This window comes from Rhodnius prolixus, unplaced genomic scaffold, assembly GCF_049639745.1.
Source record: "Rhodnius prolixus isolate KJV_2025 unplaced genomic scaffold, Rpr scaffold_8, whole genome shotgun sequence".
Taxonomy (NCBI): Eukaryota; Metazoa; Arthropoda; class Insecta; order Hemiptera; family Reduviidae; genus Rhodnius; species Rhodnius prolixus.
In genome coordinates this window covers 38120875-38148555 of record NW_027411593.1, presented here as the reverse complement: position 1 = coordinate 38148555, position 27681 = coordinate 38120875, and the positions used below count along the sequence as shown (strand labels likewise).

Below are 27681 nucleotides of genomic sequence, written 5' to 3'. Positions count from 1 at the left end.
GTAGTGATGTATCCATGTTTCATCCACAGTGACGAAACGACGCTTAAAGTCCTGCGGATTCTTCTGGAACACCTGCAAACCGTCCTTGCAACACTTCACACGATTTCGTTTTTGGTCAAGCGTGAGCAATCGCGGCACCCATCTTGCGGATAGCTTTGTCATGTCCAAATGTTGATGCAAAATATTATGTACCCGTTCATTCGAGATGCCCACAGCACTAGCAATCTCACGCATCTTCACTCTTCTGTCATCCATCACCATATCATGGATTTTATCAATGATTTCTGGAGTAGTTACCTCAACAGGGCGTCCAGAACGTTCAGCGTCACTTGTGCCCATATGGCCACTCCGAAAATTTTGAAACCACTTATAAACTGTCCTAATCGAAGGTGCAGAGTCACCATAATGTTTATCAAGCTTCTCTTTAGTCTCCTGAGGCGATTTGCCTTTCATAAAGTAGTGTTTAATCAACACACGAAATTCTTTATCGTCCATTTTTTGAAAATCACTCGACTTCCTCGTTTCAAACGAATGCCAAACACAAATAAATAGACCGATCTGGCTGAAACTTGGTATGTGTTCTTCCAAGAGATGCTACTAACTAAACATAACCTCGATACACGCCAGTGGTGCTATCTCTCTGACTTTGCACGGACTTTTCAAACGACCCTCGTATTGTGGTACTGGGTTCGATTCCCCGGTCTTAGGGCCTTGGATTTTATTTAATGGGTAATAAAAGAAATTTACAGTAAAGTATGTTTGCTAGTCGCCTCCGTCCACGACACCTAATTTGGTAGTTGGACGTTAAGCCCTGCCTGAAAAATTAGGCAATTACTTTACTTTACTTAATAAAATAAGCATTTAATTTTAATAATTTAAAAACAATACTTTTACTTAAAGAAGTCTCCAGAATTAAGTATCCATTGCTTTAAAGTAAATAAGAAATATTCTTCAAATAATTCATCTCTCACATTTCGCACAATTCCTCTTTTACAAAAATAATGAAAAAACTTAGTTAAATAGGGGCAGTGATTATAGCTTTATAATGTAGTAGAGATACGACTTGTAACTTTCAAAAGAAATAAGCTATTAAAAGATAATCCCAAAAAGGCATAAAAATGTATTTGTATTATTAGTATTTTTTCTATATAGTTAAAAAAGATAAATATTGGTTAACGCAATCTAATGACAGCTTTAAAATTGTGCCGACAAATTTATTGTTAAGGAAACAACTGTAAAAATAAATGAACTCTAGTAAATTCTTTACTGTTTCTTAGTAAATTAAGACGATAAATAAAAATTTATAAAACCCAATTAATACTTATGTAATTATGTGGAAATATATGCAAAAAAAAAAAACTGAGCGACTAACTTTATATACCTGGAATATAACAACTTTCCTAAAGTAAATAACTTTTTTAGCTTGAAATATCACTCTCGCAAAAAGATTAGATTGCATTAGAAAGCTGTAAAATGACCTTAAATACATTGCATTTACTTTAATTTCTTTCACCATTTAACTGCAGACTGTAAAAATAATAAAAAAGGTAAACTTAATTCATTTTTCTTTTTAGGAAAATACTAGAGCGATTGACTTTTAATACTGGTTCTGACATCTAGCGGTGAAACTATATAAACAGTTTGACCTTTTTGTAAAATAATTCAACAATAATTTTGTATTGACCCGTTATTAATTAATTTAATTTTAAAATTAATTTTAAATTAATTATTTCACTTAAAAATTTAATAAACAGTTCCTCTTTTAAAACTTAAATCAAATTAAAATTCCGTTTTTTTTTAGTTACTAGTGACGATACTAGATCGCAATATATGTCGAAACTGGAATCATTTTTTTTTACTTTTGATAAACTAAATTTAAATATTGACATTTAACTATATCAATCTGTCGGTCGATCACTGTGATTACCAGTGAAGACCTTGACTTTACGTTTTTACTTAAATATTCCGTTTCTAATCTCTTTATCCGCTATCATCTCGATTCCGTTGTACGAGGAAGTGCTCTCGCATTCAGATTTGTAGTTAGTTTAGCAGTTGATAGCAAACAAAATTTGTAGCCTTAGCAACGGTAATCTTGGCCTACATTTATCATTTGAAATGAACTGATTGGATGGATTATGAAAAATGTCTTAAAAAAGGAAAGAGTTTGTTCGCAAGGGCCCTCAGAGAAAGAAGTGGACCAGTCATTACTTCAGGGATCTTCGCGAACCTGTTGATATCCTAGACTAAGTTGGCCCTTTAACTCTCACTTCTGTTTACAAATGGCCTGCTGAAATAGTGGACTTGTACGGATTTAAATTTCTCGCAGAAGTTGCTCCAATAAAAAAGGCCAATAGAAAGGCACTGGGATGAGCCAATAATTACGGGTTATAAGTAGGTGCTAAGTTACCATTGTATAAAACCACTTTTTTATTATGAGTAATATTTTCTAGAACTTTTAGATCTTAGAAGTATTCTGATACCATCAGGTTTTATTCTCAGTACCAATAAGTTCCATCATTTGTTGGATGTTAAAAGATAATCAGTTTAAGAAGTACTCCAAATTTTTCAGAAATTATATCAAAAAGAGCTTAAAGCTTTCCGAGTAAGAAGAAGTCTTTTAAAGTTTACACCGTCACTTAGAACAAAAGTTCTATCCTATTTTCTAAATTTGTCACTTCCATTTCTGATTCATATATTTTGATAAATATTATGAAGGTTTTTCTTGTGTAAATCCCTAGATGTTATAAGATTTTTGCTTTCAAAGATGTATAAATATTTTATTTTAGCAGTTGTTTAATTATCATTTAAAATAACTGGAATAATAATTTATAATTGAAGGTTAAATTAGATTGCATTAATTAATTAAAGCAAAACTTCTTTTTTTTAAAAAAGAACAGTTTTATAAATAATATTGAATTAATGTCTGTTATAACTAGTAATCTGAAAGAAATAAAATACACCATTTTGTCTCACTACATTCTGCCAATTGTTATTGAAAAGTTGTCTTCATTCTATGAACTCTTACTACATGCGAAATTAAGTAATGCCCATTTAATCAGGCGGGCTCTTGTCCAACTAACAAATTAGGTGTCGTGGATGAAATGAATGGCAAAAGTACTACACTATAAATTTCTCATGTTAACCATTAAACAAATCCAAGACCTAGAAGTGGAATCGAACCACAAGACACAAGACAACTTAGATTGGCAATTCTTGCGTACTCTATTTTCAATTGTAGTTAATACGAGTAGTGGAAGCTTAGAATGTTATACGAAATAATTTTCTTTTCTGATATGAGACTGCTATGAAACTGTTAAGCTGAAAAGTTTGTCCTATCGAAAATTATAAGCCAAAATAAGATCATTCTCGTCTAAGTACCTGGGTAAATCATTACCTTTGCGCAGGCCAATTACCCTAGTCGAAAGGGGTTATTGATTTCTGAAATCGTTTTGGGAATCGCAAGCTTTAAAGTTAATATTATGAATGAGGTGAACAAAAGTTACAGAGGAGTATGTAAAAATTTAAAGTATTTCTCTAAGAACATCAAATGCATTAAGATTGTGAAATTACTTAGGGCAAGAGGATGCCATAAGATTTCTTACTGGCCCACTGGAGACTTAAAAATACCAGCATTACATGAGCTAGGCAACGTAGATCGGTTCAATACAACAACAAAGATTTCTTCAAAAAAAATGTACCTAAGTCAGCACTCGAATGGGAGCACTAATTCTAAATGAATAGTCAAAACAAGGTACTCATCTTCCTGTAAATAGCGTGGATGTTGCCTGAATTAAAGGATCACTTAAAACTCACAACTTAAAATAAACTTTTTTAGAATTATTCAGCTTTTGAATAAACGATGTTCATAGAAAACCCAAATTGAATTCTTTGCTGATAAATAGATACAAAAACACTAGTGATTTTGCATAATTCAGCAATCATAAATGCACATTTGAAAGAAATATAGCTCAACCATATTTTGTTTCCCACAAATTCGAAATTTCCACCAAAGCCACAGGGTCAGAAAACCTCCTCAAATCTAGAAGGCCTATTTTGGGCACATAAAACCCAAACTGAACTATTAACCTAAGAGAATAGTTTAAAGAAAACACTTGAACAAGTCATTTCCCTGGCAAACTAACAAAATCTTGGATTACTATCTAAAGAAAAATTATTTAAATTCTCTGCGTATCCTTCCCCATGAACATCAAACGGAATTGAAATTTTTGAAAATCTAAAACTCACCATAAAACTTCAGTAATAAATACCAAACAACTAAAGTGAACAGAAAATCATCTAATTTACTGAGAAAGAAACAAAAATATAGAAATTTAAGATTGTAATTTTTATTATCATTAAATCCTTTTCAAGTAGTTCGTTTTAATATATTATTTTACTAATTTTTACATTATCTGTTTCAGGTATGTTACCAAAGTTTTAGAAGTACACGTTGTTTTTCCTCCTACAACAAAAAACTATTGTCCACTAACCTTGAAATACTTGTAAGTAACTATTATTTACTTCTTTTTTTTAATTTCACGGGAGAAGGGAATTTCCTTGCTCACTCTTAAATCAAATAATGACTAGACAACTTGGTATTTTTATTATATTTGCTGTCGTATATTAATGTTTCTTATCACTATTTCACCAAAATAGGTTTCTAAGTGGCCGTACAAAAATTATAATAGTTATAATTGAACAACCTAAATGGTTTTATAAGGGCCTCTATACACGTTTGACTTTTAGATAACCATAAGTACGTCAGCACCCTATGCTTGACGTAATGCAACACTGACTAGTGTAAAAAACTTGATATAAATGAATTCTCTTATTAGCGAAATTTGCTTAATTATAAGTATCCATATTTTTTAAATTTATTGATAGAAAAAAATTGTAGCAAAACGACAATGAGATTACTAAATTGGCATCACCTGTTGGAAGTAAAATGTGACATCATAATTGCATTATTGCTATAACGATTACCGCTTCTGTACAGAGGAGTCAAAATTCATATTATTGCTCAGTAGCAAAAGTGTATGTGATGTATTTGATTGAGTTTTAAAAAAGATTACGAAAAGGATGACTAAGTGATATAATAATTCTTTGATTTGAGATTTGGTTTCCTAACAAATAGCAATTATACAAATACAGATAAAAGAGCTATTCTTTTTTTTTAGATGTACATACATTTAAAAAAAAGGTAAGTAAAAAACAAATTAAGTATAAAAATAAAGTTGCATGAAATAGATTTTTAACATCTCCCATTTAGGAGAATCAATATAAAGAATAATTCATTTTTACCTTAAACTTTTGAAGGTTAGTTTTGTTGCCTTCATTCAGCTGCTACAATATTCCAGCTAGAACGCACTGCACTTTTCCATTTATTGCACCAGCTGCATATTTCTTTTCCCTGTAAGTAGATTTTGTTTTGAGTTCAAAAAAAGAAAAAATTTTATATTTTATTAGCCAAAATCATGAGATTGATCTGTGGACACTTCACATCCATTGTGGCTACGAAAATGAATATTGCTTTGTAGTAATGTTCAGTGTAATCAACTTTGATTTCATTGTCTTTTAGATAGAGGATTTTCATTGAAGAATCTTAGTTTTGAAGTTACAAAGAGAAGTCCTTAGGTATAAATAGCCTTTCTACTTTCACTAGTTATTTACTAAAAGAAGACAATGTATAAGTACCAACACAAATCATTTATGTCCTTAGATAGTGGACCTAGGTTTCGATTGCAGGTACGTTTTATAACTAATTAATCAGTATTTATATTCACTAATGACTTATCTCATTTTATGAGCTAAAACCATAAGATAGATCTTCACATCCATAGTGGATAAGAAGATAAAAATGTATTTAAGCAATTAATGTAAATGTAATTTTACGTTTTTGTTGAAGTAATTACTTTGTAGAATATTGTTCTTCGTTTTGGTGACTGATTCATTTATCCGATAGGAAGAAACATTACCATTTTCAGACATAATTATTACTTATTGTGTAGTAAGTACTCCATTTTATTAGGAATTTCCTTTCTAAATTCTTGTATTCAAAAGAAAGAAAAGAAACAATTCTTTGTCTTAAATCATTATTAAGATTATTTATTTGATGAATTATTAAGAATAAAAAACTATATAAGGTATTACTGCCAGCTAATTTGGCTCCATGAAATCTAAAGCCCTGATTTTACTTCCATTTTATACATAATTATTAGATATAAATGTTAAATAACTTAATTTAATTCTTAAGTAAGTCTATTAAATTTAATTTTCTTACAATACAGGATGAATTCTGCGATTATTTCTTCCAGATTGTTGAAAATTATAATATCGAATCTCTGAACTTGAAATTTAAGGACACCATGAAAATGAGGTCAGTTGACGTCATCGGCAAAAATTTGTCTGCCACCGCCTCTTCCTTTTAAATTTAAATTTCACAAATAAATATTAATTTAAATTATAATTGAAATATTAATATTAAAATATTTTTAAAATAAAATGAAGTATTAAATTAGTTAAACAAAAAAAATAAATAAATCGAAATTGGTTATTATTAAATAATTACTCGTTTTAAAGATTTACTGTTTGTAATCATTATAATAATTAATTGATTTTTTTAACGTACACTATTATTAACTATTACTTTTTAAATAATTCAAAAAAATATATATTTCTCTGTTCCAGTCATTGAAAAAGACGCCATAGTTCGGTGTACCTTACTGGGATTGAGAGATATCCATAATTGAAAATTATAATTATTTTTTTAGTGGGCCATTCAGTCATTTTTTTGTTAAGTGAAAATGTTAATTTCAACTAATAAAATAAGTTTTCATTACAGTGAAGTGTCGTTTAATTAAATTAACTTTTTAGGATGCTGAATAATTATAAGGTAATGTACGATCAGATTTCAATCTGAATTTTTTTTTCAACATAATTTTTGGCAATTTGATTTGTTAAATATCGTATATTTTTCTTTTTACCACGATATACGTGATATTATTATTCAAAAAGCATTTTATCAATTCACATTATGTCAAGTTATTTTTAAAACGACATAATATTCATTATTCGCCACAAATCTGTCATGATCTTGTTCCAAGATTAGTGCATAAATTGTAGTAAAAATGGTGTGAAGAAACACAAAATTATTGGGGGAAAAAATGGAAAATGAAATTGGTTACAAGATTCTGAACATTTTCATTGAATTGCTTATTTTGAGGCTGTTTTTTTTTTTAGAGAATTATTTTTAAAATTAGTTATCATTATCTAAAGTTAAAATTTAAAGTTCATAATCTAAAGTTTAAAATTAGTTATCAAATTATCTATTTGTAGAAGTAAAATTGTTTTCATTATTTTAATAGTTTAATAGTTAGTAATAAAAAGTGCATTCAGACCATTTCAGATATCATTTAATACTTATTCACTTCGGGCTTTTCCAACTCGCTAAATCATAGACTTAATCCAGAATTTGTTCTTTAACAATTCTGCATTTACTTTTCTTGGTTATTACTAAAGAGAAGTAATAAAATGTACAGAAATCACATATAACTGGTACCACATCCAAAACAGGGGAATGTTGGATAAATTTGTGCAGACTTGTATCCCATGTATGTTGAACCATTATTATGCTGTGAATATATATGTAAATATTCAATAATATCACTCTTTTAATGAGCCTAATTTTTGTATACTGATCATATTTTAGATTTTTGTATATGTTAACTCAATCTAAGTTAGTAACTATTCTTCAAATTGTAATGTTTATTCTTAATTCTTACTCTATCGTGTCATTTATATAACTCATGTATGACTATATTGGAATGTTGGAAATTGTGAAGTTACTGAAGCATTACATTTATTTTTATGAAGGAGAATGGGTATGGAATTGCTACCATTAGATCGAAGATAACTTTTTACTTGAAGTACATGCGTTTTAGGTACTGAGATCTCTTAACATTTTGGGTTTTTAAATTGTAATGATCCCTTAAAAGCATAGGAGTTTTATTTAATTCTTTTATGATAACAAAAAGAACCTTTTATTATATTAATTTTAAACTAATTGAAAAGATTTAAAAACATTCTTTCCTTTTTTTCAGATTTATTGACGTTTCTAAAAAGAAATTGTTACATAATTAAATTATTTAAAAAATTCATAAATTTTTTACAGTAATGATGATCTTTAGTTTTGAATTGAAACTGTTTCTCTTCAAAAAATGTTATTTTATGAGTTTTTTAAGAGGGGACTGCGGTCTTTATGATTAAAAAGAATCACTTCTTAATAAAGCATTCTATTTTCATTATAATGCTATTTTGATTTGTGGGTAAATTGACAATATTTCGAGCCTAAAGAGATTCTTATCTATACATTATGCTAAGTTGATATTGAACTGAAGAAATTCGGAGCAATGAGTCACATAATACGCAAAAAAAATGCAGCGAAAACCTTACGGGGAATTAAGAAAACAATTATCATAATTTAGATTGATTGATTAGACTTTTTTATAAGAGTATCCAACGTTGAAGTCGGATCTGTGGAAGATTTTCCTTGTCAGAAGTTGCATTGGTAACCCCTCTCACTCACTCTCTCACTCTAACAGATAACACACATACACACTCTGCTTACGGATAATTCGTTGAACAAAATAGGGTTAAAGAGAATAGTAAATCCTGTAGTTGTCGTTGAATTACAAGTAGCTTATTCAAAAGCACTTGTCGTGCAGCTAACTGGTGAAGTGATACGTTCCTGACTAATCTACTTGAACATTTGTACCATCTTTTTTTGTATTTAGCTATATAATTTATTTCCGGATTGCTTTACTTCACATTTAATGAATTAACTTGCCTATTAATAAAATTTAATGCATAGTTTCTCTGGTTAAATTTTTGTTTTTGACCTTCAAGTTTCTAAATTGTTTTCCCTTACTAGTTTTCATGTTTTCACTAAACTTGATGGTTTATTTTCCTCATTTACTCATAATTAGGTGCTACGTTTCTGCAGTATTTTAAAAAAAATACTTTCATTTTCTTTCTACCCTACATTATTCTAGGTCTGGCCAATTGTGGGTTAATACACATAGAAATTAGGTAGGCCCCAACATACTCCAGTCTCATCTTAAGTTTAACCTTAAGCATTTATTCGTACAGGTGTAAGGCAAAAGGCCTACAATTTGGCTAAGGGAAAGCGCTTTTTTGAGGCCACCTACTAGTCTTAAACCTTCTTCCTGCATTTCTTAACAATAAGATATTGAAAAGTAGTCTTGGGAAGAAGTGAATTGCGTCCCAGAAAAATATTTTAGGTCAGTGGCACTCTAGGATAACGCTGATGGCCCAATAATTCATTTCAACGCGTCGTATTTCCTCGGCAGTAAATAAATGCATTGTTTTTTATTTTACTGGTAATTAAGATTTCTTTTTTAGAGAGATTGCTACTAGAATGTTTGAGACCCCGCTTTGCTGGGAAATGATTGTGTTTCTCTGAGGTGGGATCATTGTCACCAGGAATCTTTTGCCTTCCAACCTTCATATTTATTTGCTGTTAGAATGAAAGTAAATAAGCATGATAAGTAAGCCAAAATCAGCCTCTAACAGTTTGTTTTATATGCTTTCCAAGACGTTTTGGATTTCATAAATTCCATTTTAAATCACACAAAATCTATGAATTGACTCTTTTTAAGTTTTAAAAGCAATGCCAAAGTATCCTCTAAGATAGCTCCATTCTTTTACTGTTAGTAAATAAAAGCTACTTTCACCTATTCGTGTGGTGAGCTACTCGATTCTTTGTTGCATATTTAAGCACTCTTTAAATCTGAAATTACTGAGTGCCACTTACTCATATTTGTTTTGCAAAAAAATCGGTGACGTTTTGATTATTAGAGGTTTGTAAAGAAAATATTTCATATTCCGTTATTTAAATGTTGCTTTACTAAATAAAGGAAATGAAGGAGCAATCTGAACTGCAAAAATCTTGGTCAGGAACGTATCTCCTGAGATTTTAGTAGTCGCATATAAAAAATTTGCTCCAAAATAAAACGTCTCCAGTTATCCTGTTATGGACTCCAATTAGAGACCAAGAATTGCTTTCTTAAGAATTATTCTCGCTTTTATTTTTTGTATTTTTTTTTTTTAAACAAACGTTCATATAAAATTGAAAGTTAGAAACATTTTTAATAAAATTATAAACGCCATTACTGAAATCAACGAAAGAGGTAGAGGTGCAAGAGTTTTCTAAACGGGCTTCCCAGGTCTGATTGAAAATACACCTAGTGTGGATTACTGTAAAGTACACAGTGGATTTCAACCACTCTGGTCAGCCTTGAAGTCTCTAGTCTTTTGGATTCTCAGCACCGCTGTTAGTAGCTGCAAAAGGGTACCCTTTAAACTAGCACCAGAAACCTTTAGGCTAATTTGCATGTTCCATTCACTCGCCTAAGATTTTCGCTTCTTCAAACTATTATTTGAATGAAAAGTGGATTTATTTCGAAATCCGTATAATCCATTTGAGTCTTAAATTTATCTTATACAAATGGATTTCATAGAACATAGTTACGTTGTCCTCCTTCACTTCAAATTTCTTTTCTGTAGGTTTGTTATCACAATTATCATTTTTCCTTAATTTCGTATCATTTGTTGTAAAATATTAAATGGATTAATTATTTTGAAAATATCAGACGAAACAAATCTTATCCCTGAGAGCGTCCACTTGTCCGCTCCTAACGGCGGTCGGTCCTGCATTTAAAAATGTTTAAGAAAGAAAGAGATGCCTGTGGTTTTTTTTAATGATTAATTGAGATTAATCAAAAAAGAGGAAGTTGAAAACGGAAAGGAATAAACACTCATAATAATAATAATAATACTGGACTCCCACGCGGAGGTCCCGGGTTCGAATCCAGCAGCTGACCCTTAGATTTTCTCTTCCTAGGAGCTTCTTACAGCTCACTGTCCGGTGATGGACAGTGTTGTCTGTAACGAGAGAACACTGTCTGGAGGCCGGCAGTGCACTGGAAAAAGCTCCGGGCGCTAATGACCTCAGCTGTTGATGCGCAAAAAAAAAAAAAAAAAAAAAAAAAAAAATAATACATGCCCCATATTCAATATTCTTCATGAATAAATAACAACATTCTTGCATAATTTAAATTGGGAGGAATAAATAATAGATTCAGCCACTTTATAGTTGAAACAAAAGCAAACGCGTACTGCTGAAATTTTACAAAGTTGAATTTCCTTATTTAGTAAATTAGTTTCCTTTATAAGATATTGTTTCAAAATGTTTCGATTTTTTATTTTTTGCTTTTTTAATTCAGTTTCTTGAAGTGTAAATTTTATATCTTTTAAATGTCATTGGATCACTTAATGACGTGTAAATCGCTAATAAATTATTATCTTAATAAATTTATGTACGGGAAGAAAATGTCGTATTTATTCCTTTAGGAAAAATTTAAAGATTCATAAAATGAGAATTAAATTGAGGAAGTGAACAATTTTGTTTGTTTTTTTAATACACAGTCTTTGGTTCTTGCCTTGTTTGTGAACCATTACATATATACTTCATATTTTAACTGTTTAGGTAGCAGACTTGTTAAAATATTATTTATAGGTATATTTTATAATGTGTAGAGAGAGAGGTATAATCATTGTGACCTCGAGATTTCTTCTTATATCCTGTATCCTGGCCACTTGACATTTTCTAGACCTGCCAACATCTCAGAATTTGACCTCTAACCACCTGACCAATCAATAGGTCAATAGATAACACATATTACGACGTTTTACTTCTGGAGATTATATTTAAAAAATAATTTGTATACAAAAAACTAAGCGCCTGATTTTCTAAGAAAGTTTAGTTGGCAATGAATTTACAATTAGGTATTTAAATTTGTAATGACGTATTGTTCCTTATTTATTATTTTTTTCGGTAATGGTGCGCCATTTAAGAGTTAATTAATTGCTTATATTATTGCGTGTTCAGTAGAAGTATTTCCATTTAAACAGTGACTTTTTTTTGGAATCACAGGAAAGGAATAGTTAGCGTGAATTCAAATTTCGCAGGAATTTTATTTAAATTTTTTTAAAAATTCGCCTTAACAATTACCATTATTATTAATATAAAAAAATCAACAATTTATGACTCGAGAATTCTGCTTTTCGCTCCTGTATGGCTCCAACATGGTATACAAAAAATCTTTTATAAAATGTAACCTGTTCTGCATTGATTTGAAAAATTTCTACAACCCACTTGGCCTTCACTGTACAGGGCAAGAGCATTTTGTGAACTACAGCTTTTGTTTCTTGATAATTATAAATTGCTTTTTAGCCAAGCCTCAGAATTGGTATGTTATGCTGATTTTTTAAGAGAAATGATTCGATTAGCTTCTTATGTGGTTGCTGTTATATTTTATGAACTGTAATATAGAATTTTGACATTGCGTGAGTTTCCACAAGAATAATTACAATAGATAATAATAACTCTCCCAAAAAATAAAGTAACAAACTCTATAGAGGGTCAACTGTTCCAACTGATGAAGTTATTCGCTAGAAAAAAAAAGTTATTTCTACATTCTCTAAAACAGTTGCAATGATTTTCTTCATAAGGTGTCCATTGTCTGACAATGTAGGCTTATCATTGTATTCAAAAATAAATTTTACTGCCATAATTCTTTTGCTGGCCTTCAGAAAGATGCTTATCTCTAATTGCTCATGCCATTATTATTTTTATTTGATCAATTATTTCTTTATTGTAATAGAATTCAGGATTCTAAAATTCTTAAATTAATTTTCTGGCCTTTAAGAAAGTTTGTCTTAACGGCGCAAGGAGAATATTCTTTTAAGAATGTAGCCTAGCTGGTTTTATTAGAAATAAGTCTTTTATTTTCTATAGTTCTATTCAATGTAGTGTTGTGAAACACTGCTTAATTTTTTTTAAAAAAGAAGATATCAGACAAAAATCTGCTGGAGCTAGATATTATTAATAATAAAAAATTCCAATGACACAAGTGATAATGGCGTCTAAAACAAATTGATTGTAATTATTAAAACTATTGTCAGTTAATATTATCGGTAAAAAATATCAGAAAATAGATTAAAGATTCTTTACAGTAATTAATTAATAACAAACCGGGAAAATCAGAGAAAAAGCCACAGAACAGGCAAATATAAAATTGAATAAAGATTTGGATTCATAATTTCGCTCTCAAAGTTAACAGCCAATCAGATTGTTCTATTTGCCATCTACCCATTTCGTCCATTTGAAAACATTAACCTATCTTTAAGGTTAACTATTTCCATTAAAAGCTTTAATTATTACTTTTTAAATAAAAAAGAACAAAATTATAATAAAGTAAATATATAATTTAAGTTAAAATAGTTAAAAGTGCATCGTAAAAATCTCCTTAACAAAAACTTACAGTTTAAAAAGTTAAGTATAAGGGTTGATTAAACGCCAAAAGGTACACAAATCAGCAAGTACCCAACATTTCATTCAAGCTTAGTTGATATAATTTAAGTAATTTTGCTGCATTAACTTTTCCTTCACATTTTTTAGAATTTATTAGATGTCACAGACCCTTATGCTGGCTAGATCATTCATAATATTATTTTGTTATAATTATGATAAAGTGTATATTATATCTTCGTTTTTAAATAGGTACTTTATTTTAACTCCATTTCAAATTATTCTTTGGATTTATCTTTAATATGCCCTTTATTTTTAGTAGTCACATATACATTCATGTTAAAGTAGAGAAAAACAAAGTTAGAGTCGGCTACTGTTTAAATTTGAATCACGGATTTAACAGAATATTTCAGTCTTGAATTCGTCTTACCGAAATATTCGTGAGCACAAATAACTCACAGTTAATAACAAGTAGATTATTCAACAATTATTCATTTCTCAATAAATTGTAATTTAATTTAGTCTCCCTAATTTTACTTATAGTAAAATACTGGAATAATTAGCTGCCCTAAAAATATGCATATCTTATTTATTTTATATTACATATATTCAACATTGTGAGAAGAACAGCTACATTGAGAATGTAATTGAAGAAAACTATATTATTTGCGATAAAGCCAGGTAATTATTATCTATTATTATAAACGTTTGACTACTACATAAAATAACAATTACTTTAATCGAAGAATAAACTTAAACAGACGATTTTTATTAAAAATAAAATAATCGAAATCATTGATGTATGTTGGTGTAAGCATTTTTTTAAAAAAGTTTTTAAATTTTGTAGCCTCGTAATTTTTTTTATTTTTTATAACGTTTTCTTTTTAACCTGTAATTAATAGTTTGATTATTATAGATTAATAGATATTAAAGTCAATCTACAGTGCTACTTGAACAAATATTTTGTAGATGAAAATGGCCAGCATGGGTCTGTGACATCTAATAAATTCTAAAAAATGTGAAGGAAAAGTTAATGCAGCAAAATTACTTAAATTATATCAACTAAGCTTGAATGAAATGTTGGGTACTTGCTGATTTGTGTACCTTTTGGCGTTTAATCAACCCTTATACTTAACTTTTTAAACTGTAAGTTTTTGTTAAGGAGATTTTTGTACCTTTTGGATAGATTTTCATTTTTGTCTATTTTGCTAAGTTACATATCTGCTTTACTGTTTTTTTTAAATTTGGAATAAGCAATTCTATCATTATAACCTGATAAGGTGTTAAGTAGGAACCGTAACTACCACTGGAGAGATCTTTTTAAAGAATGATTATAGTTGCGGTCCCCAAACCATCCTCAATAACAATTTTTTTGAGAAAGCCTTTTTATATAAAATAGGAAGGTATTTGTACGTAAAAAGCAAATTTAAACTGCGATTTCAGACCTTCCTTTTAAGAGAAGTAAGAAAAATAAACGGGCGATTACAGTACTTCTCCATAAAAGGCAAAGAGGCAAAGATTTTTAATCGAACGACAATTCATTAATGTAAATAGGTTCACCCATTGATAATTTTAACGATTGCAGTACTTCCTCTTAGTAGGTGTAAGAGCATGATGGCACTTCACAGCCATATAGAGGAGCTTTAATCACTTCTTCGTGCTAAATTTTATCAAAATCGGACAAAGCGTTATAGAAATATTGGTAATAATAGTTTTAGAAACGGCCTTACTTGGGTGGGGCAAACTCCCCTCCATATGAGGCATAGCGACGAGACTTTTAAAGTGCAAATCTATACAAAATTTCGATTCGAATGACACTTCATTCATGAAAATCAGTTCACTTGTCGATAATTTGAAACGATTGCTATACTTCCCCTTAACTAGTGTAAGAGCAGATCGCCGCTTTAATGTTACGTAGGGGAGCCCTAACTCTATCATCCTACCAAATTTTATCAAAATCGGGCTAAGATTTACAGAGTAATTAGTAATAATAATTTTGAAGGGGGCCTTACATAAAGGAGGCTAACTCCTCTCCCATTCGGTGTACAGCGTCGAGACCCCCAAAAGGCACATCTACATAAAATTCCGAATCGAATGTCACCTCATTCATGAAAATCGGTTCTCGCGTTTAGGCGCTACGTAGTTTACAAAAAAGGTAACAACAACAACAACAACAACAAGAAGAAGAAGAAGAACAACAACAACAATTTCTGAAAATGCCGTTTTTGCTCATTTTCGGCAACTTTTTTCTCAAAATCTATTAGGTCTGGGGGGTTGCAAAAAAATTACAGTTATAAAGGAGGGTTTGCCCTTTATTTTAAAGAAAATTTGGGAATTTTATCTTTTATAGAAAAAGAGAAAAAAATTGTCAAAGTTGGGTGTTTTTCAACGTTACGCTTTTTCGTGCAGTTTTTGACGATCAACCCTTATACAACTGTCCTACCGGACAGTTTTAATAATAAAGTTTTAAATAAATTGCCTTCATACAGATGGCACTGGCAGGTCATTAGTTTCAATGGCAGTGTTTTACGTGGTTGTGAGATGATTCAAATTGGAATTTGCAAAGTTAATTAATAAGTTTTAAATGAACAAAATGTATTGTTTAAGTGAAATATAACTAATAGAAACATTTTATAATAGTTTTTGGAAACAATAATAGTTTTAAAATGGAAGTTCTCTTATTTCAATGAATGTTAAGTTTGCCAGTGCTTAGAATTTTTTTCGGTAGTGATTTCTTGTTTTAAAATTGAAAATCTTAGTGTTATGTAGTCGTGTTTCTTTTTTTATATCGTGTAATTATTGACGGATTATGTTTATTATAAGAAAAAGTGTTCTGAATCGAAAAATTAACTTAAATTGTAGAGTTCGGGAATGTTCAAACCAATTTAGAATTTCACATTTGTGTGTTGTAAGTTTGAACATTATATTGATTGATTATCATCCAAATATGTTGGAATTTGTTGAGGATCTTGTTACTCATTCCATTTCAAGGTAAGATTTAGTTTTTCGTTTACGTTTTATAATTTTTGAATTGATTTTTTATTAATTTTAAGAAGAAAAAAAAAAAATTGGGTTAAGGTGCATTATGGGATCGTCAAACTGCGCATTCTGGTGTACGTTTTTTCAACTAATGTATACTCTAATTTTATTTTTTTACCAATTCCTTGATTATAATGGTACTTTTTAGGAACTTTATATTGAAAATGAGAATCAATAATACCTGTTGCTTTAAATAAGAATAAACAATTTTAATATAACAATGATCACAACTGTAAACCATTTTTTATTCAACACTTCGAAGGTTGAATGATTTATGAATAATTAGAGAAGATTCTGAATGAGTCGGCCAATTTTGTTATTTTATTGAATTATTAATAATGTGAACATGGTTTAGATGCAGGAAATTATTAATTATCATATCAAGTATTAATTCAGTTTTTCTTTTTATACTTATTTCCTGAATATTTTTATTAAAAAAATAAATTTGAATATTCACTTCTATATGGAATGAATTCATAGAAACATTTAATTGAAATAATATTTTTATCTTCTGCTGTCATGTTTTGATGTTCGAACTTAGATATATTTTTAGATCTTTAGAATTCGATTTGGGCCTAGAATGTGAAAGTACCTATAGATTCTGCGAGACAGATTAAGAGTATTCCAATTATTATCTCTTAGCAGACTAAGTGATGTGTTCTTCCAAGAAAGATTTGGGACTCTGCACTCTCCGTGGATACCAACTGTTGCGAAAAGATCTCATTATGACTATCTATATTGGTCTTAAACATTTAATTAAATCCCGCAACAAAAAAAAAAAAAAATAAGGAAAGCTACTTTTCCGAAATTTTCTTTGAACTCAGGATTCAAACAATTCATTTAGTAAAAAGAGATGGTAAATTATACGGAAGTTTAGATGGAAGTTATCCTTTTTTCCTACGATTTTTCATGAGACAAACTCATACCCATCTACACAGGTCATTTTGTTGTTTGAAAAATATACTATTCTTGACTTATACCACTTGAAATCTAAAATCTGTATGACCGTAATGCTTTTCTTGTCCTGGCCGGTTAAAGAAAGTAAAAAATTAATATACAGGGTGAACCAGTAAGGCCTACTGTCTGAAGTACAACTGAAGTGGACTTCAAAGACGTTCAACTTCAGATTAGATTAGATTGCTTAAGACGGGCGGTTCCACCAAAAAGGGGAAGGAACGCAGGCAATCCAAAATGCCCATTGTTCCCCGCCCACCCCTCACCTCATAAGAGATACCGGGGTTTAAAAACAAATCCGGCTTAAGTCGTTCAACTTCATATTTCGCACTGTTCTTGAGTGACGTCACTTTATTTTTTTTTCTAAAATCATTAATTTTTTGCAATAAAAATGTGTATTACTCAGAAAGTTTTAGTCCGAATTCGGTTCTGATGACACGGTTAGAAAGACAGATAAATTTTCTAAAAATTGATACCATTTCGAAGTATAAGTTATTCTCCAAACAGCCTCAATCTTCCTCCTGGATACTGGAAAAATAAAAGTAATCGAAATTTTTAAGAAAACTCATTAGGCTCTTATGTGATCATTATCAGACCTAGGTGCTGGCAGTTTTTACAAAAGTTTCCTTGTCTAATGGGCTTTCTAACGGTATATAATTTTCCAGGATTCCTTTTAGCTACATACGTTTTGCAAGAAATCGTGTTCACGATTAGTATTAGTTTATCAAGTTGTTTAATTCAATGAAAACTCTTTTAGATGGACCAGTAGTCAATTTTTAGAGTAAATCGTCTTAAAATAAGGAATTCAAAGATTACAAATTGCACTTTAAACATTTACTTTTGATCTTACTGAAATATTTGAGAAAACACTCTTGAGTGCTCGTAAACACGTTTTCTTGAAAAACAAACGTAATTTCTCATACGAAGATAAAAGGAATCCTGGAAAATGATATACCGTTTGAAAGCCCATTAGGCAAGGAAACTTTTATTGATAAGTGCCAGCACCTAGGTCTGATAATGATCACGTAAGGACTGAATGAGTTTTCTTGAAGATTTCCGATTACTTATATTTTTCCAGCATTCGGAGGAAGATTGCGGCTGTTTGGAGAATAATTTATGCTTCAAAATGGTATCAATTTTTAGAAAATTTATCTGTCTTTCTAACCGTGTCATCAGAATCGAATTCGGACTAAAACTTTCTGAGTAATAACATTTTTATTGGAAAAAAGTAATGATTTTAGAAAAAAAAAAATTTAATGTGACGTCACTCAGTGAACAGTGGAAAATATGAAGGTGGCCAATACGTCATTGAACTCCACTTTAGATGTACTACACTCAGTAGGCCTATGGACATCACTTACTGGTTCACCCTGTAGAGCTCAGAATACTTGGTCCTTCACAGAGCTATAAATCTTGCTAATCTTAAATTACGTTTGAGGTAAATGCTCATATAATCTTCTCTATTGTCCAACTATTAATTCTAATTCAATAACTATTTGTAGTTTCAAATTAGAATGGTTATAATTTTCATTTCTAAAATAATTCCACTAACAACAAGAAATAGTTTTGATTGAGTATTAATTTTTGTAGAAGGGCAACATAAATATTCTCGGATACAAACACTTAACATTTATTTACTAGTTTTTATGTACAACACATGGTTATTCCTTTTTGGAAGGGTTAATAATCAATTTACGGATTCTTTTTTTTGACAACTCAAGGACTCCCATTTTGTCACGCTTATTTTTAAATTAGTATATTTATGGGCTGTAATTCTTCTTCATTGCTTATCGTGAACTTGAAACTGGACAAGGAAGTTGTGGGGCTTTATTTTTTATTTTCTTGATAAAATACATTGGAAAGGTGTGCTGATTGCGTGCAACGCATGTAACAGTGACCTCTTTTTGTTACTACCGGGTCACCATTCTATTGTCATTGAATGTAAACTATTAAATATTTTGGCTAAATATTTGTTTAAATAGAAATTTTATTTCACACTTATTGCTTTAACTTCTTTTTTTTTAAATTTTATTATAGTTAGGTTTTCAAATTTGTATTCTCTTTCGCTAGAGTAGTTTCTGTTCATTCTCTAAAACTCTCTCTTAAGTTCTATCTTTGTATCTGAGAAGCTGTAATATGACGTTTTCGAGGCAGACAACCAGAACTGAAGTTTTATCTCATCTACGCTTCTTGCCCGTTGGAAGTAATCTTCACATCTTCTGAGCTAGCCGAAATTGGTGAGATGAGTTAAGGAAAATAGATAAGAGGACCTAGCACCTCGAATTCTCGATTCTCTAGTCTTGACTACAACCGGAATTTTATAATTTTTCATCTTGATATTTTTCTCAAAATCTATTGGGCTTTTTCGAAGGCAGATCTTTCTTTTTTTTCCCCCTTCATCAGGCCCTTCTAGCTCCTTGGGCTTCTTTAGCACACACGATTCCCCAATCCCATCTCATTCCGCGGCCTTCCTTCCTACTATAAACTGTCTCATGGTAATCTTCAGCAATTCTGCTTCAACATCAGCCCATTCCTCACTGCAACTTTGGCCAACCTCTTGGATTCCTTCTGCAAATGACTTTTCTTCTTCTTTTTTTTCTATCTCTTCAATGGGCGCTTTTTTCCCCCGTCCACTCTTTGCAGATAACCTGGCCAGTGCAACATTTCCAGTATGAATGACAGTCAAAATACGTTTAAAATGTTACAATTATTCAATGTTTTTCTTGTGTTGGTGATGAAATCATCTCTGGCAAACTGCCCAGGGCGTACTTTTAGTGTTGCTTTTCTTACTTTAAGATGTTTTAACTTCCTCAATTTCTTCCTTGTTCGCATTACCTATAATCCATTTCTAAGAACTTTAGCTTTGAGAGATGCGAATTTTGGTGAAAGGCAGAATTACAATTTAATTGTTTATTAGCTCTTTTACTCTAGATGCAACATTTATATTCGTAGTGATTTGCTTTCAACGCTTCTTCGTACTTGTCTTGAAGCCAAACTTTCGAAACTCTCTATTCGTTCGGATTTCTTCTCGTTTATGTCCAAATTCTGCTCTTCATTTTTTTGATGTTCCCTCATTCTTTGTTTCATCACAGATTTCTTGCATCAAGGTCCTTACAAGAATTATTTTACAATTATAAGGTGTTATATTTTTTTTTGTGGGTTAACTAGAGTCTAGCCTTATCATAAATCAGTCATGAAATGCCTGGAACTAGGAATTCCATTCATACTGCTCATATTTATATTAACGCTACAGAATCTAAGCTAAGACATTGAAATAAAGTAAATTGACTCTTTGCTATCCGATGTTACAACTCTTATAATTGTTTTCATAAATTATTCAATTACCATCACGCAAACATTTGCATAAAATAGGAGGAGTTGCAGTATTTTTAGTGCAAAACTGATTCACTGCAATTTATTAAAAACATTAGCATTATTAAATTATTATGAAATTTTATGAACGTCCTTCAATAAAATGATTGAATATTTATGCGAAACAAATGATTCATTAAAATTGTGTAGGTTATACTATAATCACTGTTACTATAACTGAAATAATTGTTTTCTTTTATGGTTTAGATGTGTTGTTGGTTGATCAATACTGCCAGCTAAACTAATCTTATGCTAACTAAACTTTTCTATAGATTTTAAATTCAGTGCTTAAATCTGCTCTGAGAGCTAGAGTCAACTTAATTCCGTTTGTACCTCTTAATCGTAGTTCCAAAATATAACTTCGTTGTAATTTGTGGGGATTAAAATGAACCCACAGAAATGCCAACATGCCACGTTTACTCTCTGGCGGGGCTCCTATCCACTTGTCTTCTTCTACAGCAATCCTCTTCCTTGCACAGACCTGGTGCGCTACCTTGGGTTCTTTATTGACAAGGACTCACTTGGAACCTACCATACACTAGACTTAAAAGACAAGCAATGACGAAACGTGCGTAACTTCTTGCTCATAGAACTCAAACGCTTAACATACAGCACTATCCTCAAACCTATGTGGACTTACTAACTAGAGCTGTGAGGTTCAGCCATAGCTACAAACATACGGACATTACAGGACATTTCAGACAAAACTACTCCAGCAGATAGTTGACGCTCCTTTCTACGGTGACTAACCTCACTCTTCATAACGACCTCAACATCCCATTCGTACAACTCGCCAAGACTAAATATCAAAAGTTCTATACTGCTCTCTCTACTTGCTCTAATCCTCTCGTACTGTCCCTCGCCTCCTCTGACAATCCACCACGTCGACTGAATAGTCAATGGTCCTGAGACTTCCTCGAGGTCTGAAGATGTTCGTCGTCATCATTATTCTCCTGTAGAGAGTGCTACCGCTGGGTGGTTTCTCTCCTCTTGCTCTTCACGCTCTGATATATCTTAACTACTTCCCTAAGTACTTATTGTGTATATTATAAGATCGTAAATAACTAAATAAATTTAATAAAACAAAATTTTCCTAATTGGCTGCGGATTTGGAAATTTAACTTTTTCACAACTCTTTTTCTATGTTATTCACTTTCTTCAGTCGTTATTGCGTACTTCTCGCAATTCAGCAGATCAGCATTCAAGAGCCAGCAGTAGAATTCAACTCCTATCCTTGTGGAAATCCACTTAATCTTGTTTAATTGATAGTATTTCCCAAAAGTTGAAATTTATAATAAAACAAATGTGAATTAGAGTATAAATTCTGTTTTAAAACATTTTTATCTGCAAATTCCATACAAAATAGTAATACATTTTTACCGCAGTATACGTGTGAATCTAAAGTAATTGAACCGTGAAGGACATCCATATATAGTTTGTTATCTGTTTGTGTACATGTGTCTGTATGTGTTACATAAATTAGACACAAACCTAACCGACATTGTTCCATCTTTTACTAGAATATGTTTTATGTTTTTTAAACATCAAGGTTGTAAATTTTGTAAATTAAAAAGTCGTGTTGGTTTTAAATTTAACATTACCTCAGGGGGGCCACCCCAGGAGGAGAATGTATGATTTTTGGTAAAAATCGTTCTACCGGATATCCCACTATCGCTGAACTTTTTTGTTTACAGTTTTTGAAAAATAGTTTTCCACCTTTATTCGATTTAATATTGGAAACTGGATACAATTTTAACATTTTCGCTAAGTAAAAAGTAAAAACTACTTTAAACAGCCATACTTCTTTTAAGGCAAATTTCTTTATCACACATAATTACTGTAGATGATGTCTAAGTAGGTCACGTCTGCCTTGAGTATTCAGTAAATAAATTCACAAAGACCAAGCAAAACCAGTCGCTAAAACTAGAGTACATAGATAGCCAAGATAGAAGTAAAACGAACGCGAACTGCGCTGTCCACCTAAAGATAACTGATATTACCCATCGCGAAGTTATTGCACCTGGCCTCAAACTGTTCACTAATCATCTTCTTATCATTCTCTTCAGTTAGATAAGATCATCCTGGACATTGACCTTATTTCAGAATTTTATTTTTAAATCTGCTTTTGAAAAATAGTTTGATTTTTTGTTCAGAGACGAGAATTCTATTGCTTTTTTTTTTAGTATTGTACTAGTTTTACTAAATAGTTCATCTGATTTCCTCTTTCTTTAGTCAAAGGAAGTTTGCTATCTATTACTGAAATCAGTTTTTCAATGGAAATATCTGTTTAAGACATATCTGAAGACCAACTCGTCATTTCCTTAAAACTTTACAATTTGTACAGAAACGAAAATTCAGTGTAATAAATGCATATCAACATTATTTAATGTGTATATTACATATTTACAAATTAAATGCTAAAAGATTTACAAATATTGATACATCTTCCAAATGGAGTTTAGTTCTTTAAAGATCTTGATACAGTCTTAGTATCAGTCTTCAAGTAGCTGTAGGCTCGCCTAGATGGTAATGAGATGTGGATGGCAGAGTGTGAAGGATGAGGAAGAAGTTGTCCGTTAGTTTGGTCAAGTGAGTGTCAATGTCGAGTTCTATGAGTATTAGTGTGTTCGTAGTAAAACATGTGGTGGGCGTTCAGTGCAATTCTCTAGTACTTTATGTAGTAAGTCTGTAGTCTTTTCGCTGGTGTGTTGCTAGCTGTGGGCAAGCTGGATGTTAAAAGAGGTCTAAGATGCATCTTGTAGAACCAGAACAGTGCCAGGAGTGTTTAGAGCGTTGTGTTCCAGTAATTAACTGTTTCAGTCGAGTGTATGCTTGTATGTTAGTATGTATTATATACTTGTATGCTAGTATGTTTTGTGTTGATGTGCAGTCTCCAAGTAGCTTATCAAGGATTACGCCAAATTAGCGCCCTTCTCGATCCTTTTGTTTCCAGGGCGTTTCCCTGATTGTTGAGTTTTACATTAGGATCACTTTATTTAAGTGGTACTGAAAAAGAAAATGCGTAGTCAATGGTTCTCTAGAACTTTATCTAAATCATTATCTAAGAAACAGTTCCAAATCAAAGTTATGGGTTTAATAAACGCATTATCCAAGTTCATAAGAAACCCAATGCGTTCTATAAAATAAGAGAAAACTCGTGAAAGTGGTTCTGCCCATTTAGAGCGCTTCCAGGAGACTGACATTTAATTTTTTAAAGTCGTAGTAGCAGCCAAGTGCAATTAGCAGCACTGCAGAACTAGAAAACGTCATTTAAGTCTAATCAGTGTGTCTGGCCAGTCATGCCATTTAAAAATCATAGAACAGTGGGACAAGCTTTGGGCAACCCAGAAATCAAGAAGGAATTATTGAACGAAAAAAGTAGGGACGGAAATAGTAAGACTAATTATTAATCTATGTCCCCCTAAGAATGCGTTCATCTATTTTTTTGTTAATGACCAGCGCATCCTCCTGGGATGATAAAGTGGCTTTAACTCATCCCGTATATCCCTTCAGTCGAGTCATAACGACCTGACTCTTTCGACTATCACCCTGGAAGATCCAATTTGTGGGAAAATAGGGCTGAGAATAACCTATCACTAGGCTGTCAGGTAGCCCCACAAGAGAGGAGTTGGGTGATCTTGTTTATGAATTTAACACGCCGTGTGCTCTATAAGATTGAAACGCATACAGCCTCGAGATCCTGCGGAGTACAAGCACTTCTCGGGGTAGTTTTTTTTTTTTCCAAAGCCATTGCATTCTCTACAGAATTGGAAAATCCAAGTTGATATCGCGTGTTTCTTCGAGGGCTTCCCGTGTCGCCTTAACTGGAAGAAACGCGCCGCAACACTCACTGTGTACCTTCTAAACTATTTTGCTAATTTTCTAAAACATTTTTACTTTCCCGTTTTTACCATTTCATGATTTCATGCCATCACTAAATGGCAAAACGTTACCCTGGAAAGCGCTCACGTTTTCTAGTTGCGCTGCCAACCTTGCATGGCTGTCACGATGCATTTTAAAAGGTCGCGTTTTTTTTTTTGCTCTCATCTCTTTATTGCGATCAATCTCTTTTATTTTAAAAGGGGTGGGAGGTTTCGAGGAACAAAGATTAAATTTTAAAAATTCAAAACCGGATTTATCGTTGCATTGTTGTTTGCGGAGAAGGGTAGTACAACCATCACTCATTGATTACCTCCTAAAATTTTTAAAGACAACTTCCGTACGATTCATTTTAGAGATTATTTCCTTTATTAAATTCTAATAATTAAGCACCTTCGAGGGGAGGGAGGGAATTTTGGGAGAAATTCATTTTGATATTGAAAAAGTCTTTAATGACTCTGCAAACATGTCAAATGAAAACATTAATTAATTAAGAATTCTTAAAATTTTATTTCAATACTGACATTGAGGGTCAGGTTCAGATAAAAGTTTAATTTTATGAAATTTAATTTCTTTTTTGAATTAAATAAATACAAAAAATGGAAATCCCTAATTTTAGTGTACTTGTTTAATAAAAATAATATCATCATCACTTCTAACTTAGTGATTACTTAGGAGTGATTACATCAGCACACTTAGTGAATTATTCTGCTTTTCGCTTTATGTTTTGTGAAAATTAGGTTTTTCAATAGAAAATATGTTATAAACTCGAAATTTCCTTTAGCGTCTATAAAAATGAAAAAAGAAAAGACTGTTGAATATTGTTTACAGATTTTCTTCACCAGAATATTGTTAGTTAATTTATTAACGAATTATTACATCAACTTTGGAATGCTGGTCTATAAAGATGTGTTGTTTTACAATTACAATAAAATTTTATGATCCTCTAGTTTCGAATTCGTAAAGTGGTCTACCATACTTTAGACAATAATGGTGTATCCACTACAGTTGTACAGTAGCCTCTTGAGAACCGGACCAATAACTCTAGATTCATGTAAACTGTACGCAAGTCATCCTGGATAATTGTTTTCTCTTCTACGTCATTATTTAATTGTTTTTCCTTTGTCCAATTACTTATAATTTCTAATTAATATTTCAGTATTGATTAAGAGTTTTTCAATAACTTTGAATTCACTATACGGATTTATATCTGATGTAAACAGCTTTCACGATGGAGTCTCAGGTTACGAGACGCAGTATGGAATCTATTCGTAGAATAGATTCCATACTGCGATCTTAAGTACAATGGTGGCCTCCGGAGAGTGTTCTCTCATTTCATACAACTATCCATCAACGAATAGTAAACTGTAAGAGGTTTCCAGGGAAAAGAAAATGAAAAGACCTCCACCTGGATTGAACCCGAGATTTCCGCGCGATAGTCCAGAACGCTAACCACAAAGTTAATCCCTTCCCATTTATATCCCTAATATTATTTAAATGGTTAATGTCCAAATAATATTTTAATGAACGATTCCACTATAACAATTTTTCCTTTAGTATTAATTTATTTTTAAATTTATAATAATTTTCCTTTGCCCTCGACATAGTACCAGATTAGCATAAAAGTATTCAAATTACTTGATGATTTTTCGATACTAAATTGGGGTCAGATCATGTGGAAATCATTGATTGCAATTTTCTTGTTCATTCATCGCGTTTCCTGAAATTAACCGTGAAGGGTGTCCTATATGTATAAGTATACATTTTCATAAATTTCCCGTTGGAAAAGGCGATTTTCTTTTTCGATTTATTTTTAATGCATCGACATTTTTCTTCATTAGCGCCTCTAAATGTTGATTAATTTCGATCCGGTCATCCCAAAGGTGGGTAGGTCTGTCTGTTTGGCATCCAGTACAGCATCTTGGTCAGCAAGATTTGTGAAAGAGCTTCAGGCGATTGAACTGTAGCTCTCACAAGCTAATCAATCCAATTGACGTGGGGCCTTCTCCTTGATTTTGCCTACCATTGAAGGGATAGCATTTTCAGGCAGTTTTATCATGTTTACTTTTGCAGGAGTTCGCTGTTGCATGCAGCTTCCTCAGGGTCCCAAGGGTTTTCCATTACTTTCACTAAACAATAGGGACACAATACACTTACGCTACATTCACGTAAATAAGCACTGCAACTAAGGCACACGCACTGCACACCCACGGGCCATCTTCCCTTTTAAATCCAAGGTCCTGCAGTGTAACAGGGGTTGGTCCAACAATTCTAACCTGCAAAATCTTAATACCTCTGGAAACCTCAATTGGAAAATCTAGGAGGCTTAGGGTCCTTGGATTAAAAGGATGTAATGCCAAGAAGAAAAGAAAGATTATCTTATTACAGACCGTCTTACGACGTCGGGTAACCTAAACCTGGAACCTTCGCAGACATAAGTAGCTCTGTCTACATGTATGACATGATTCTAGAAAGTATTACGTATTCGTTACACTAACAAGATGTAATGAGGGTTTTAAGTAATCAAAGTTGAGACAATTATTATCATCAGATTTCTAATGATTCTTTATTGGATTTTTTTATTTTTAATTAAATAAATTTGATAAAATCAAAAACTTTGTTGATATTACTCAAATACTTGTTGCTAATGGAGTCATTATATCGAATGATAAATTAGAACACTAAAATTACCTGACGTAAATGTTATATTTATTTTAATTTTTCAAAATTGACATAAATGCCACAGTCTCCTAGATATATTAGTTGTCGATTGATTGAAAAAACCAGTGATGCAATTATTTATTTAATAATTTATTTATAATTCTGAATGCATTAAACCACACCTCTATAACTATCTATTACACAGTAAATCTTTTCTACTCCTACAACTTCTAAATTTTATTTCAATTATTAGATTATTTTGATTTTCAATATGAACTATTAGTTTAATTAAGAAAAAAACTATTTTTACCTGTAACTTACAACCAACTCACATAATCATACCCTAAGGAAGACGGATAAATTTGTCGAAACGTTGCCGTAAAGAC

At 31.5% G+C, this 27681-nt stretch overlaps 1 protein-coding gene and 1 long non-coding RNA gene across 6 annotated transcripts in view; both read left to right on the top strand.

Moving 5' to 3' along the window:
- LOC141451422 (uncharacterized) overlaps nucleotides 1–27681 on the top strand; it is a 395982-nt gene that overhangs the window by 121125 nt on the left and 247176 nt on the right. The gene's annotated exons all lie outside the window — the stretch shown is intronic.
- On the top strand, nucleotides 1533–11076 carry LOC141451414 (uncharacterized). Of its 2 annotated transcripts, none has more exons than XR_012456760.1 (7): nucleotides 1533–1547; nucleotides 4422–4502; nucleotides 4898–5200; nucleotides 5317–5412; nucleotides 5579–5745; nucleotides 6288–6376; nucleotides 6688–11076. It is a non-coding gene; the product is annotated as an uncharacterized lncRNA (long non-coding RNA). The 2 variants fall into 2 exon arrangements; XR_012456759.1 differs by lacking the exon at nucleotides 1533–1547 and adding an exon at nucleotides 4088–4339.